This window comes from Callorhinus ursinus, unplaced genomic scaffold, assembly GCF_003265705.2.
Source record: "Callorhinus ursinus isolate GAN/ISIS: 27379988/994484 unplaced genomic scaffold, GSC_fseal_2.0 scaffold6, whole genome shotgun sequence".
Taxonomy (NCBI): domain Eukaryota; kingdom Metazoa; phylum Chordata; class Mammalia; order Carnivora; family Otariidae; genus Callorhinus; species Callorhinus ursinus.
The window spans coordinates 5,318,066-5,330,563 of NW_027397068.1; the positions used below are offsets into that span (position 1 = coordinate 5,318,066).

A 12,498-nucleotide genomic window follows, 5' to 3' on the forward strand; every position below is an offset into this window, starting at 1 on the left:
CTGAAATCTTTATTTTTATCATTCAGTAATTTTTGAGAAGGCAGAAGGCTTATTTCATATTTACTCTCTATGTTATATAATTAATGGGTTAAAGAATGAATGAATATATTAACTGCCTTTAAACTTACAGGCCTTAGAAATAATTTTTGCCTTCTTGGATTTTATTTGCTTGGATATGGGATTCAAAATGTTTCACAACATAAAATTTTGCTTTAAAACCTCAGCCTGAAGCAAATTTCTAAAAGTATCTGGATTAAAGTTGTGAGATAAGACTGGATAATTATGAAATAAAGTGAGTTTACTTTCTGCTTACATTCTCTACTCAATCTGCCATTGCCTACTGAGCATAACAAGGTAATGGGGGGCAGCCTAGATGCTTCAGCCAGTGGTTGGGGGAGAGGGACAGGAGGTACAATGGCTTACATGTTTCTACCTTATTTGGGGCAAGGGATCTGCTTGTAGCTCAAACCTCAATTACAAAGACATTTTTTTCAACCAAAGGTGTTTCAAAACTTCTTCCAGCCCCTAAGGATAGCAAAGAGCACAGAACAAAGAGTGATGGAACATAATACAAAGATAGGTCGTAAACTGCAGCTTCCTGCAAACAGAGAGAAAAGTCCTTTGGGAACTTACTGGTAGCAGGAATTTTTTTAAGAGAGAAAAAGAACTCCTTAGCTATACAGTTGAGAGAGTTTGTACTTAAAAAGAAATTTACACAGTGCATAAGTGAAGAGTGAGTTAGGTCTTGACTATAAACATGTATGCCCCAGTAAGGCTCCAGAAGAAGAGTAGCAGGTCCTATTATAGCTCGAGGGACCATGAAATCTGAGCTACCCCAGGACAGAGACTAGCTCCTAGAGAAGGAAATGGGAAGTCTGTGACAAAACCACTGCCATTCATTTGAGATTCACTGTTAGGTTAATAATTTAGTGAAATAATACAGCTTCTTTTCAGAATATGAGTAGGATCCACTATTCTCAATTAATCCTTTACAAAATCTGGAGTAAGCAAAATCCCTTGTCATAGATCAAGAGTCTTAAATGAAATCACATGGGTAGACTTGCAGGGATATTTAGATCAAGACTAAAGATTTACACAAAATTTCATGTCAATATGTCAATTTTCCTAGGTAATGCGTCCATGATTTTCTTTAGACCCTCAAAGAGAACTGTGACCCTACAAGGTCAAGAATCAGTATTCTGGAAAAAATCAGAACTGGGCAGGTCGTAACTCATTTGTCTAGTCAAGATTCTGGTGTTCAGAGCAAGAAAACTAAGTAAACACTCCATAGTTAAAAATATTCACTAACAAACTCGTTTCCTACATGTTACACTATTTTCATAGAGAAGAAAACGTAAAACAGAGTGCAGCATAAACATTTTTTTTTGACGTAGTGTTCCATGATTCATTGTTTGTGCATAACACTCAGTACTCCATGCAGAACGTGCCTTCTTTAATACCCATCACCAGGCTAACCCATCCTCCCACCCCCCTCCCCTCTAGAACCCTCAGTTTATTTCTCTGAGTCCATAGTCTCTCATGGTTCATCTCCCCCTCCGATTTACTCCCCTTCATTCTTCCCCTCCTGCTATCTTCTTTTTTTTTTTTCTTAACATATATCACATTATTTGTTTCAGAGGTACAGATCTGTGATTCAACAGTCTTGCACAAGTCACAGTGCTCACCATAGCACATACCCTCCCCAATGTCTATCACCCAGCCACCCCATCCCTCCCACCCCCCCACCACTCCAGCAACCCTCAGTTTGTTTCCTGAGATTAAGAATTCCTCATATCAGTGAGGTCATATGATACATGTCTTTCTCTGATTGACTTATTTCACTCAGCATAACACCCTCCAGTTCCATCCATGTCGTTGCAAATGGCAAGATCTCATTCCTTTTGATGGCTGCATAATATTCCATTGTGTATATATACCACCTCTTCTTTATCCATTCATCTGGTGATGGACATCTTGGCTCTTTCCACAGTTTGGCTATTGTGGACCTTACTGCTATAAACATTGGGGTGCATGTACCCCTTCGGATCCCTACATTTGTATCTTTGGGGTAAATACCCAGTAGTGCAAATGCTGGATCGGATGGTAGCTCTATTTCAACCTGTTTGAGGAACCTCCATACTGTTTTCCAGAGGGGTTGCACCAGCTTGCATTCCCACCAACAGTGTAGGAGGGTTCCCCTTTCTCCGCATCCCCACCAACATCTGTCATTTCCTGACTTGTTAATTTTAGCCATTCTGACTGGTGTGAGGTGGTATCTCATTGAGGTTTGATTTGGATTTCCCTGATGCCGAGCAATGCTGAGCACTTTTTCATGTGTCTGTTGGCCATTTGGATGTCTTCTTTGGAAAAATGTCTGTTCATGTCTTCTGCCCATTTCTTGATTGGATTATTTGGTCTTTGGGTGTTGAATTTGATAAGTTCTTTATAGATTTTGGATACTAGCCCTTTATCTGATATGTCATTTGCAAATATTTTCTCCCATTCTGTCGGTTCTCTTTTGGTTTTGCTGACTGTTTCTTTTGCTGTGCAAAAGCTTTTTATCTTGATGAAATCCCAATAGTTCATTTTTGCCCTTGCTTCCCTTGCCTTTGGCAATGTTTCCAGGAAGAAGTTGCTGCGGCTGAGGTCGAAGAGGTTGCTACCTGTGTTCTCCTCTAGGATTTTGATGGACTCCTGTCTCACGTTTAGGTCTTTCAACTATTGGGAGTCTATTTTTGTGTGTGGTGTAAGGAAATGGTCCAGTTTCATTCTTCTGCATGTGGCTGTCCAATTTTCCCAACACCATTTGTGGAAGAGACTGTCTTTTTTCCATTGGACATTCTTTTCTGCTCTGTCGAAGATTAGTTGACCATAGAGTTGAGGGTCCATTTCTGGGCTCTCGATTCTGTTCCATTGATTGATGTGTCTGTTTTTGTGCCAGTACCATACTGTCTTGATGATGACAGCTTTGTAATAGAGCTGGAAGTCCGGAATTGTGATGCTGCTGGCTTTGCTTTTCTTTTTCAACATTCCTCTGGCTATTCGGGGTCTCTTCTGGTTCCATACAAATTTTAGGATTATTTGTTCCATTTCTTTGAAAAAAGTGGATGGTATTTTGATGGGGATTGCATTGAATGTGTAGATTGCTCTAGGTAGCATTGACATCTTCACAATGTTTGTTCTTCCAATCCATGAGCATGGAACGTTTTTCCATTTCTTTGTGTCTTCCTCAATTTCTTTCATGAGTATTTTATAGTTTTCTGAGTACAGATTCTTTGCCTCTTTGGTTAAATTTATTCTTAGGTATCTTATGGTTTTGGGTGCAATTGTAAATGGGATCGACTCCTTAATTTGTCTCTCTTCTGTCTTGTTGTTGGTGTATAGAAATGCCACTGATTTCTGTGCATTGATTTTATATCCTGCCACTTTACTGAATTCCTGTATGAGTTCTAGCAGTTTTGGGGTGGACTCTTTTGGGTTTTCCACATAAAGTATCATATCATCTGCAAAGAGTGAGAGTTAGACTTCCTCTTTGCCGATTTGGATGCCTTTGATTTCTTTTTGTTGTCTGATTGCTGTGGCTAGGACTTCTAATACTATGTTGAATAGCAGTGGAGATAGTGGACATCCCTGCCATGTTCCTGACCTTAGGGGGAAAGCTCTCAGCTTTTCCCCATTGAGAATGATATTTGCTGTAGGTTTTTCATAGATGGCTTTTATGATATTGAGGTATGTACCCTCTATCCCTATACTCTGAAGAGTTTTGATCAAGAAAGGATGCTGTACTTTGTCAAATGCTTTTGCTGCATCTATTGAGAGAATCATATGATTCTTGTTCTTTTGTTAATGTATTGTATCACGTTGATTGATTTGTGGATGGTGAACCAACCTTGAAGCCCAGGGATAAATCCCATTTGGTCATGGTGAACAATCCTTTTAATGTGCTGTTGGATCCTATTGGCTAGTATTTTGGTGAGAATTTTTGCACCCATGTTCATCAAGGATATTGGTCTGTAATTTTCCTTTTTGATGGGGTCTTTGGTTTTGAGATCAAGGTAATGGTGGCCTCGTAAAATGAATTTGGAAGTTTTCCTTCCATTTTTGTTTTTTGGAACAGTTTCAGGAGAATAGGTATTAATTCTTCTTTAAATGTTTGGTAGAATTCCCCTGGGAAGCCATCTGGCCCTGGGCTTTTGTTTGTTGGGAGATTTTTGATGACTGCTTCAATTTCCTTAGTGGTTATAGGTCTGTTCAGGTTTTCTATTTCTTCCTGGCTCAATTTTGGTAGTTGATACCTCTCTAGGAATGCATCCATTTCTTCCAGGTTATCTAAGTTGCTGGCATAGAGTTGCTCATAATATATTCTTATAATTGTTTGTATTTCTTTGGTGTTGGTTGTGATCTCTCCTCTTTCATTCATGATTTTGTTGATTTGGGTCATTTCTCTTTTCTTTTGGATAAGTCTGCCCAGGGATTTATCAATCTCGTTAATTCTTTCAAAGAACCAGCTCCTAGTTTCATTGATCTGTTCTACCGTTCTTTTGGTTTCTATTTCATTCATTTCTGCTCTGATCTTTATTATTTCTCTTCTCCTCCTGGGTTTAGGTTTTATTTGCTGTTTTTTCTCTAGCTCCTTTAGGTGTAGAGTTAGGTTGTGTATTTGAGACCTTTCTTGTTTCTTGAGAAAGGCTTGTATTGCTATATACTTTCCTCTTAGGACTGCCTTTGCTGTATCCCAAAGATTTTGAACAGTTGTGTTGTCATTTTCATTGGTTTCCATGAATTTTTTTTAATTCTTCTTTAATTTCCTGGTTGACCCATTCATTCTTTAGTAGGATGCTCATTAGCCTCCGTGTACTTGAGTTCTTTCCAACTTTCCTCTTGTGATTGAGTTCTAGTTTCAAAGCATTGTGGTCTGAAAATATGCAGGGAATAATCTCAATCTTTTGGTACCGGTTGAGACCTGATTTGTGACCTAGGATGTGATCTATTCTGGAGAATGTTCCATGGAGAGAAGAATGTATATTCCATTGCTTTGGGATGGAATGATCTGAATATGTCTGTGAAGTCCATTTGGTCCCGTGTGTCATTTAAAGTCTTTATTTCCTTGTTGATCTTTTGCTTAGATGATCTGTCCATTTCAGTCAGGGGGGTGTTAAAAGTCCCCCACTATTATTGTATTGTTGTCAATGTGTTTCTTTGCTTTTGTTATTAATTGCCTTATATAATTGGCTGCTCCCATGTTAGTGGCATAGATATTTACAATTGTTAGATCTTCTTGTTGCATAGACCCTTTAAGTAGGATGTAGTGTCCTTCCTCATCTCTTATTACAGTCTTTGGTTTAAAATCTAGTTTGTCTGATATAAGGATTGCCACCCCAGCTTTCTTTTGGTGTCCATTAGCATGGTAAATGGTTTTCCACCCCCTCACTTTCAATCTGGGGGTGTCTTTGGGTCTAAAATGAGTCTCTTGCAGACAGCATATTGATGGGTCTTGTTTTTTAATCCAATCTGATAGCCTGTGTCTTTTGATTGGGGCATTTAGCCCATTTACATTCAGGGTAACTATTGAAAGATATGGATTTAGTGCCATTGTATTGCCTGTAAGGTGACTGTTACTATATATTGTCTGTGTTCCTTTCTGGTCTATGCTGCTTTTAGGCTCTCTCTTTGCTTAGAGGACCCCTTTCAATATTTCTTGGAGGGCTGGTTTCATGTTTGCAAATTCCTTTAGTTTTTGTTTGTCCTGGAAGCTTTTTACCTCTCCTTCTATTTTCAATGACAGCCTAGCTGGATATAGTATTCTTGGCTGCATATTTTTCTCGTTTAGTGCTCTGAAAATATCATGCCAGTCCTTTCTGGCCTGCCAGGTCTCTGTGGATAGGTCTGTTGCCAATCTAATGTTTCTACCATTATAGGTTACATATCCCTTCTCCCGAGCTGCTTTCAAGATTTTCTCTTTGTCTCTGAGACTCATAAGTTTTACTATTAGATGTCAGGGTGTTGACCTATTTTTATTGATTTTGAGAGGGGTTCTCTGTGCCTCCTGGATTTTGATGCCTGCTTCCTTCCCCACATTAGGGAAGTTCTCTGCTATAATTTGCTCCAATATATCTTCTGCCCCCTCTCTCTTTCTTCTTCTTCTGGGATCCCAATTATTCTAATGTTGTTTTGTCTTATCGTATCGCTTCTCTCTCGAATTCTGCCCTCGTGATCCTGTAGTTGTTTATCTCTTTTTCTCAGCCTCTTTATTTTCCATCATTTGGTCTTCTATATTGCTGATTCTCTCTTCTGCCTCATTTATCCTAGCAGTTAGTGCCCCCATTTTTGATTGCACCTCATTAATAGCCTTTTTGATTTTGATTTGTTTAGATTTTAGTTCTTTTATTTCTCCAGGAAGGGTGTCTCTAATAACTTCCATGCTTTTTTCAAGCTCAGCTAGTATCTTTAAAATCATGATTGTGAACTCTAGGTCTAACATCGAATTAATGTCCATATTGAGTAGGTCCCTGGCAAATGGTACTACCTCTTGTTCTTTTTGCTGAGGTGATTTTTTTTCATCTTTCATTTTGTCCAGAGGAGAATAGATGAATGAGAGAACAAAATGTTAACAGGTTAACAATGTCCCCAGCAAATATACTCTAAACACATCAGAAAAGACCTGAAACCAGGGGAAAAGAAAGGGAAAGAAAGAAAAAACAAAGAGAAAAAAAAAAGAAAAAGATAAAGATAAAAACAAACAAAAACAGAACAAAACAAAAAGAACAGAATATGATCAAATATGATCAGGCTAGTGCATATATCAGTGCCACACACTAGATTTTGGGTGTATTTTGATCTGTTAGAAGAAAGTGCCTCCTAAAATTTTAAAGGAAGAAAGACTTATATGTACAAAATAAGGGTTGATACAATGAAGGGATGGAAGATGATTGTGAAGATGAAAATTATAAAAGATTTTATAAAAGGAATTGATAAGATAAGAAGTTGTTTGAAAAAAGAAAGAAGAAGATAAAAAAAAAGGAAGAAAAAAGGAGGGAATGTGATCAGGCAGGAGACTAGAACAAAGCCATACACTAGTGATTTAGGGTATATTTTGATCTGTTAGAAGAAACTATATCTAAAAATTTTAAAGATAGAACAACTTATATATATATGCCAAAAATAAGGGTAACTACTACGAAGGGATAGAATATGACTCTAAAAATGAAAAATAAAAAAATTTTTTTTAAAAAGGGACTGATGTTGGTTGAAAAAGGGAAAAAGAAAAATTAAAAAAAAAACAGTTAAAAAAATTAACTTTGAAAGAATAATGAATCATGGTAAAAAAGCCATGAATTCTATGTGCAGTATTCCCCTAGCGCTGGAGTTCTCCTTTTCTCATTAATCAGTAAACTTGGTCTTGGCTGGCTGTTCGTGCTGATCTTCTGGGGGAGGGGCCTGTTGCCGTGGTTTCCAAATGTCTTTGCCGGAGGCGGAATTGCCCCGCCCTTGTCGGTTCAGGCTAAGCAATCTGCTGGGGTTTGCTCTCGGGAGCTTTTGTTCCCTGAAAGCTCTCAGTACAGCTTTGGAGGGCGTGAGTGAAAATGGCGGCCTCCCAATCTCTGCCCGGAGGAGCCGAGAACTCGGGGCCCCGCTCCTCTGTGCGCCCCCAGAGAAAAGCAGTCACTCCCGTCTCCCCGGTCTCCGGCCGCACTCCGTGCTCACCCGGCCTGTGACCGAGCGTTTCTATCTCTGGCACCCGACCTCGTGTGGAGTCTCCAAACCCAGCAGATCCCTGCGGTGCGCTCCCGAGCCACACCTCCCGGGGGAGGAAGGGGAGTCTCCCCAGCTCTGCCGCTTGTTGGGTCCCTGCTGGAGGAGCAGTGGCCCGACTGGGCCGTGGATCACAGTTTATGGCCACCCCGAGCTGAGAGCCCGCGCCTCGGCTCCGTCTCTGCAGCCGGCTTCCCCGCTCCGATACCTGGGAGTTCTGCCGCACTCAGGTACCCCCGGTATTTCTGTGACCCCGAGGGTTCTGAGACCACACTGTCCTGCGAGTGTTCCACCCCCAGCGTAGCCACTGGAGCAACGTCCCTCAGCGGAGCCGACTTCTAAAAGTTCCGATTTTGTGCTCCGCGGCTCTAGCACTTGCCAGAAGTGGCCGACGGAGGCCCCTCCCCCGCCGTCTATCCTCCCGAATATCGCCTCGGATTCACTTCTCCACACGTCCTACCTTCCAGTAAGTGGTCGCTTTTCTGTTTAGAGGGTTGTTGCTATTCTTTTCTTCGATCTCCTGTTGAGTTTGTAGGTGTTCAGAATGGTTTGATCCCTATTCAGCTGAATTCCTGAGACCAGACGAAATCCAGGTCTCCTACCCTTCCGCCATCTTGCTCCACCCCCAGCATAAACATTTTTTTCCAAAGTTATTAGACTCAAATTGTGTCCAACAATTATGAATCTTTTCTTTGCAAATATTTCCATCTATTTCCTGTTCAAGAGCAAAATCACCTGGTCTGCACATTGACTCCATCTGTAAATATAGATCTGAAAAAACTAGCAGGAGGGAAGGAAGCAGGAGAGACAAGGCACAGTAAGTGACTTGTAGGTCTACTGCCTTGTTTCATTTAGGTTAGTGACACAAGCATCATGACTACCACCTGCCTGGCTGTGATGCTCTAGCTTGTAAGTACGAACAGGGCAAGAGGCAGAAGATCAACTGACAGTCCTTACTGAGAACAAGAGAATTTCACAAAAAAAGCTGCTCAAATTCTAGAATGAACATTATTCCCATTCCACACTTGGGGAAAATACTAAGGTAGAGAAATATTTGGCAAAAAAGGAAGGAGGAGGTGCATGCGTGTGTGTAAAGGACAAATGACAAGGGAGAGGAGCAGGAAGACAGGTATCAAAAAGCTACAGTATGTCAAGAGAAATAGAGTCTCCTTTATCAAGTAACAAGCACACTTCCTGTCCCTGTGACAATGTAGGGTAATATGATTTGGCTTGTGTCATGAGTAGAAATCTGTTTATTATGGATTGCATATTTAGGATGATCCATTTAAGTATGTGCCCCTATGGCCTCCAAGTGAGTCACCTGATATCTACAGTGCACAAAATCAGATCCTTTAGAACAGTTGTGCACAATACATGCAATACTGGATTTAGGCATCGGATCCCAGCATGTGATTGGAGAAAAAAGTTGGACTGGGCATGGTGGGTGAGGGAACCAGGAGTTCTGTAACACACAGTGAACACACATGTGCTTCGAAGAGCTGCTGCAGCAGATGCCATGTTGGCAGCGGTGCCCCTGAAGTGGTGGAGCCACTTCACATTGACCCATCTAGGACTGCACCAGGTAGGGATCATCCAGCATCAGGATAGAGCTGCCCGTGCAGCTCTATGTGTGAACCAGGCCTGTCTGTAACTCTAGGAAATGGAGGTTTTCCCCAGGCCATTTCAGTATTACCACTTGAGCAATAACAGATCGGATAACAAGGACAATATACACAACCTCCAACTAGAATCCTGCTGTGGTCTAGACAGTGAAGTGGGATGCCACTAGGAAATGTTAGAATTGCAGCTCTTTGGGATCCCCCGGAGTGTACATGTGCTCTCCTTCAAACGGCCCTCTTCCTCGGCAGTCAGAGTCATCTTCTGAGATTCTACTATTCCATCCCAAGGTGCAAGGAACACTAAGGAGGACATCATCTTTTATTCCACAGAGACCCTTAATCATGGTGGAAATTGGATGCACCCGCCTAAGAGTCTTCATTATACTTTCTGCAAAATCAGCCACAGTCCAATGGCCAGGACGTGCAGCCTTTCAGGTGGCTCACCTTGTAGGCATTGCCAACCACCTGTTTGTGAACCTCTGTCTGCTGTTCCCTATCTGCATCAGCGCCTAAGTCAGGGTGCAGATTCTTTAAGGGGACACCAGCAACATTGACTCCACTCCACACGGGCATGCTAGAGTCTCCATGCTCCCCGAGGACCTGCCCACGACTGCTCAGTGGGCAAACTCCCAGCCTTTCTCCTATTAGGTAATGGAACCGGGCTGGATCCTGATTGCAACCACTTCCAATTACAGAGTTTTGGGGAAAGACACCTATCTTCCAAGCCACATAGTTCAAGATATCCACTGGATTGGAAACAACAAGCAACTTGCAGTTTGGGCTCTATTTCACAATATTAGGAATGATGAATTTAAAGATGTTCATATTAGGCTGGACCAAATTAAGATGGCTTTGCCCCTCTTGCTGATGCCCCAGCTGTGATAATAAGCAGCTTGGAGTTTGCAGTCACATTATAGTCTTTGACAGAGACAATTTTTGGTGTTCATCCATCTATGGAACTATTATTGTGGATACAGTGATGAATAAGCTGCAGGAGGTCCCTGCTCTCGGGCACATAAAAGTCACATTAAGCCGAGGGAGTGTTGAGGTATCTGTGGTTAAAATAAAGTAATAAACCAGATGTAATGGCAAATTTTATGTGTCAATGTAGCTGGGCCATGGTGCGCAGATACTTGGTTAAACATTATTCTAGATGCTTCTGAGGGAGTGATTTGGATAAGATTTACATTCAAATTGGTGGACTTTGAATAAAACAGATTGTCCTCCATAATGGGTGGGCCTCATGCACTCATTTCAAGGCCTGACCTTCAGAACAAAAGACTTAACCTCCTCTGAGCAAGAGAAGAACTCTAGCAGATGGCAGATTTGAACTGCAGCATAGGCTCTTCTCTGTGTCCCCAGCTGCCAGCCCACCCTGCAGATTTTGGACCTGCCAGGCTCCAAAATTACATGAGCCAATTCCTTAGAATCTCATATATAAATATATGCACACATAGATGTATATACACATGTACTTACACACACATCCTATTGGTTCTGTTTCTCTGGAAAACCCTAACTAGTACAATAAAGTAAGCTAAAATAAAGTTGCACTTTAGGTTGCACTTCTGATTTTATGAAGACTTTACAGATTTTCAATTAAATCTTCTAGTGGGAGCCAGTTGTTAGGGTCCAACAGGGGGACTGCCAAAAAGCAACTTTCTGCTAAAGGTGCTGAAACAGTAACAGCAGGTGATCCACCTGCCAAGGTACTGATGAGTTATTTCAGGAGGAAAGGGCATTTCCTAGGGGAACTATCCCTCCAACTCTATCATATAACCTTGAAAACAAGGAGTCTATCTCCCATGGATTGTCTTATGCTTTTTAAAAAAGATCATTATATATTTTATTAGAGAGAGAATAACACTCTTCCAGATTTGGGAGCCTAGCAATTCTGGAAACCCAGATATTCTGAGGAGGGTTCCAGCTAGAAATTCAGTGAATTAGCAGGGCCAGGCATTCTCCTCGATTAATGAGGGCCAACTCTGTGGCAAAACCATACATGGGGCTGAGGAAAAGTATAAAGGAAACAGTTTAGTGAGCATAAAACCTTCTTAGAGAAAAAAAATGTGTGACTACCCAAATGTTTAAGAGTTTAAAAATGATATAAGAGAGCAATATAAGGCAATATACCTACCAACATATGAATCTCAGGTGAGTAGTTTAGATAAGAAGGTCAGTAGAAGGTCAGGAAAAGCTCTCTTTGGGCTGTAGTGCTCTGGAGAAAGTGGAGCTTAGTCATAGCCTTAAATGGAACTTGTAGTATCATGCGCTGACCTTTACATGGAGATGGACATATAAGCTAGCCTTTCAATTAATATGACTTGACATGTATGTACACATATAAAAATATATTTTTATATTTATATATATTTTAAAATGTATTTGTATTCATCTTTAATTTTACATAAATATATATGAATTTTTTATGTGGCTCTCAAAAGTGTGGTAGAAGTAAAATAAAAAACTATGCCAGTAGCAAAAGGCTATGTTGTAATATTGTGAAATAGAGCCCAAACTGCAAGTTGCTTGTTGTTTCCAATCCAGTGGATATCTTGAACTATGTGGCTTGGAAGATAGGTGTCTTTCCCCAAAACTCTGTAATTGGAAGTGGTTGCAATCAGGATCCAGCCCGGTTCCATTACCTAATAGGAGAAAGGCTGGGAGTTTGCCCACTGAGCTGTCGTGGGCAGGTCCTCAGGGAGCGTGGAGACTCTAGCATGCCCGTGTGGAGTGGAGTCAATGTTGCTGGTGTCCCCTTAAAGAATCTGCACCCTGACTTAGGCGCTGATGCAGATAGGGAACAGCAGACAGAGGTTCACAAACAGGTGGTTGGCAATGCCTACAAGGTGAGCCACCTGAAAGGCTGCACGTCCTGGCCATTGGACTGTGGCTGATTTTGCAGAAAGTATAATGAAGACTCTTAGGCGGGTGCATCCAATTTCCACCATGATTAAGGGTCTCTGTGGAATAAAAGATGATGTCCTTCTTAGTGTTCCCTGCACCTTGGGATGGAATAGTAGAATCTCAGAAGGTGACTCTGACTGCCGAGGAAGAGGGCCGTTTGAAGGAGAGCACATGTACACTCCGGGGGATCCCAAAGAGCTGCAATTCTAACATTTCCTAG

General features: G+C 41.2%; 2 pseudogenes; one reads left to right on the top strand and one right to left on the bottom strand.

Moving 5' to 3' along the window:
• Positions 1-9,537: 9,537 nt before the first annotated feature.
• On the bottom strand, positions 9,538-10,314 carry LOC112819418 (L-lactate dehydrogenase A chain pseudogene; annotated as a pseudogene).
• A 1,474-nt stretch (positions 10,315-11,788) lies between these two features.
• On the top strand, positions 11,789-12,498 carry LOC112819419 (L-lactate dehydrogenase A chain pseudogene; annotated as a pseudogene).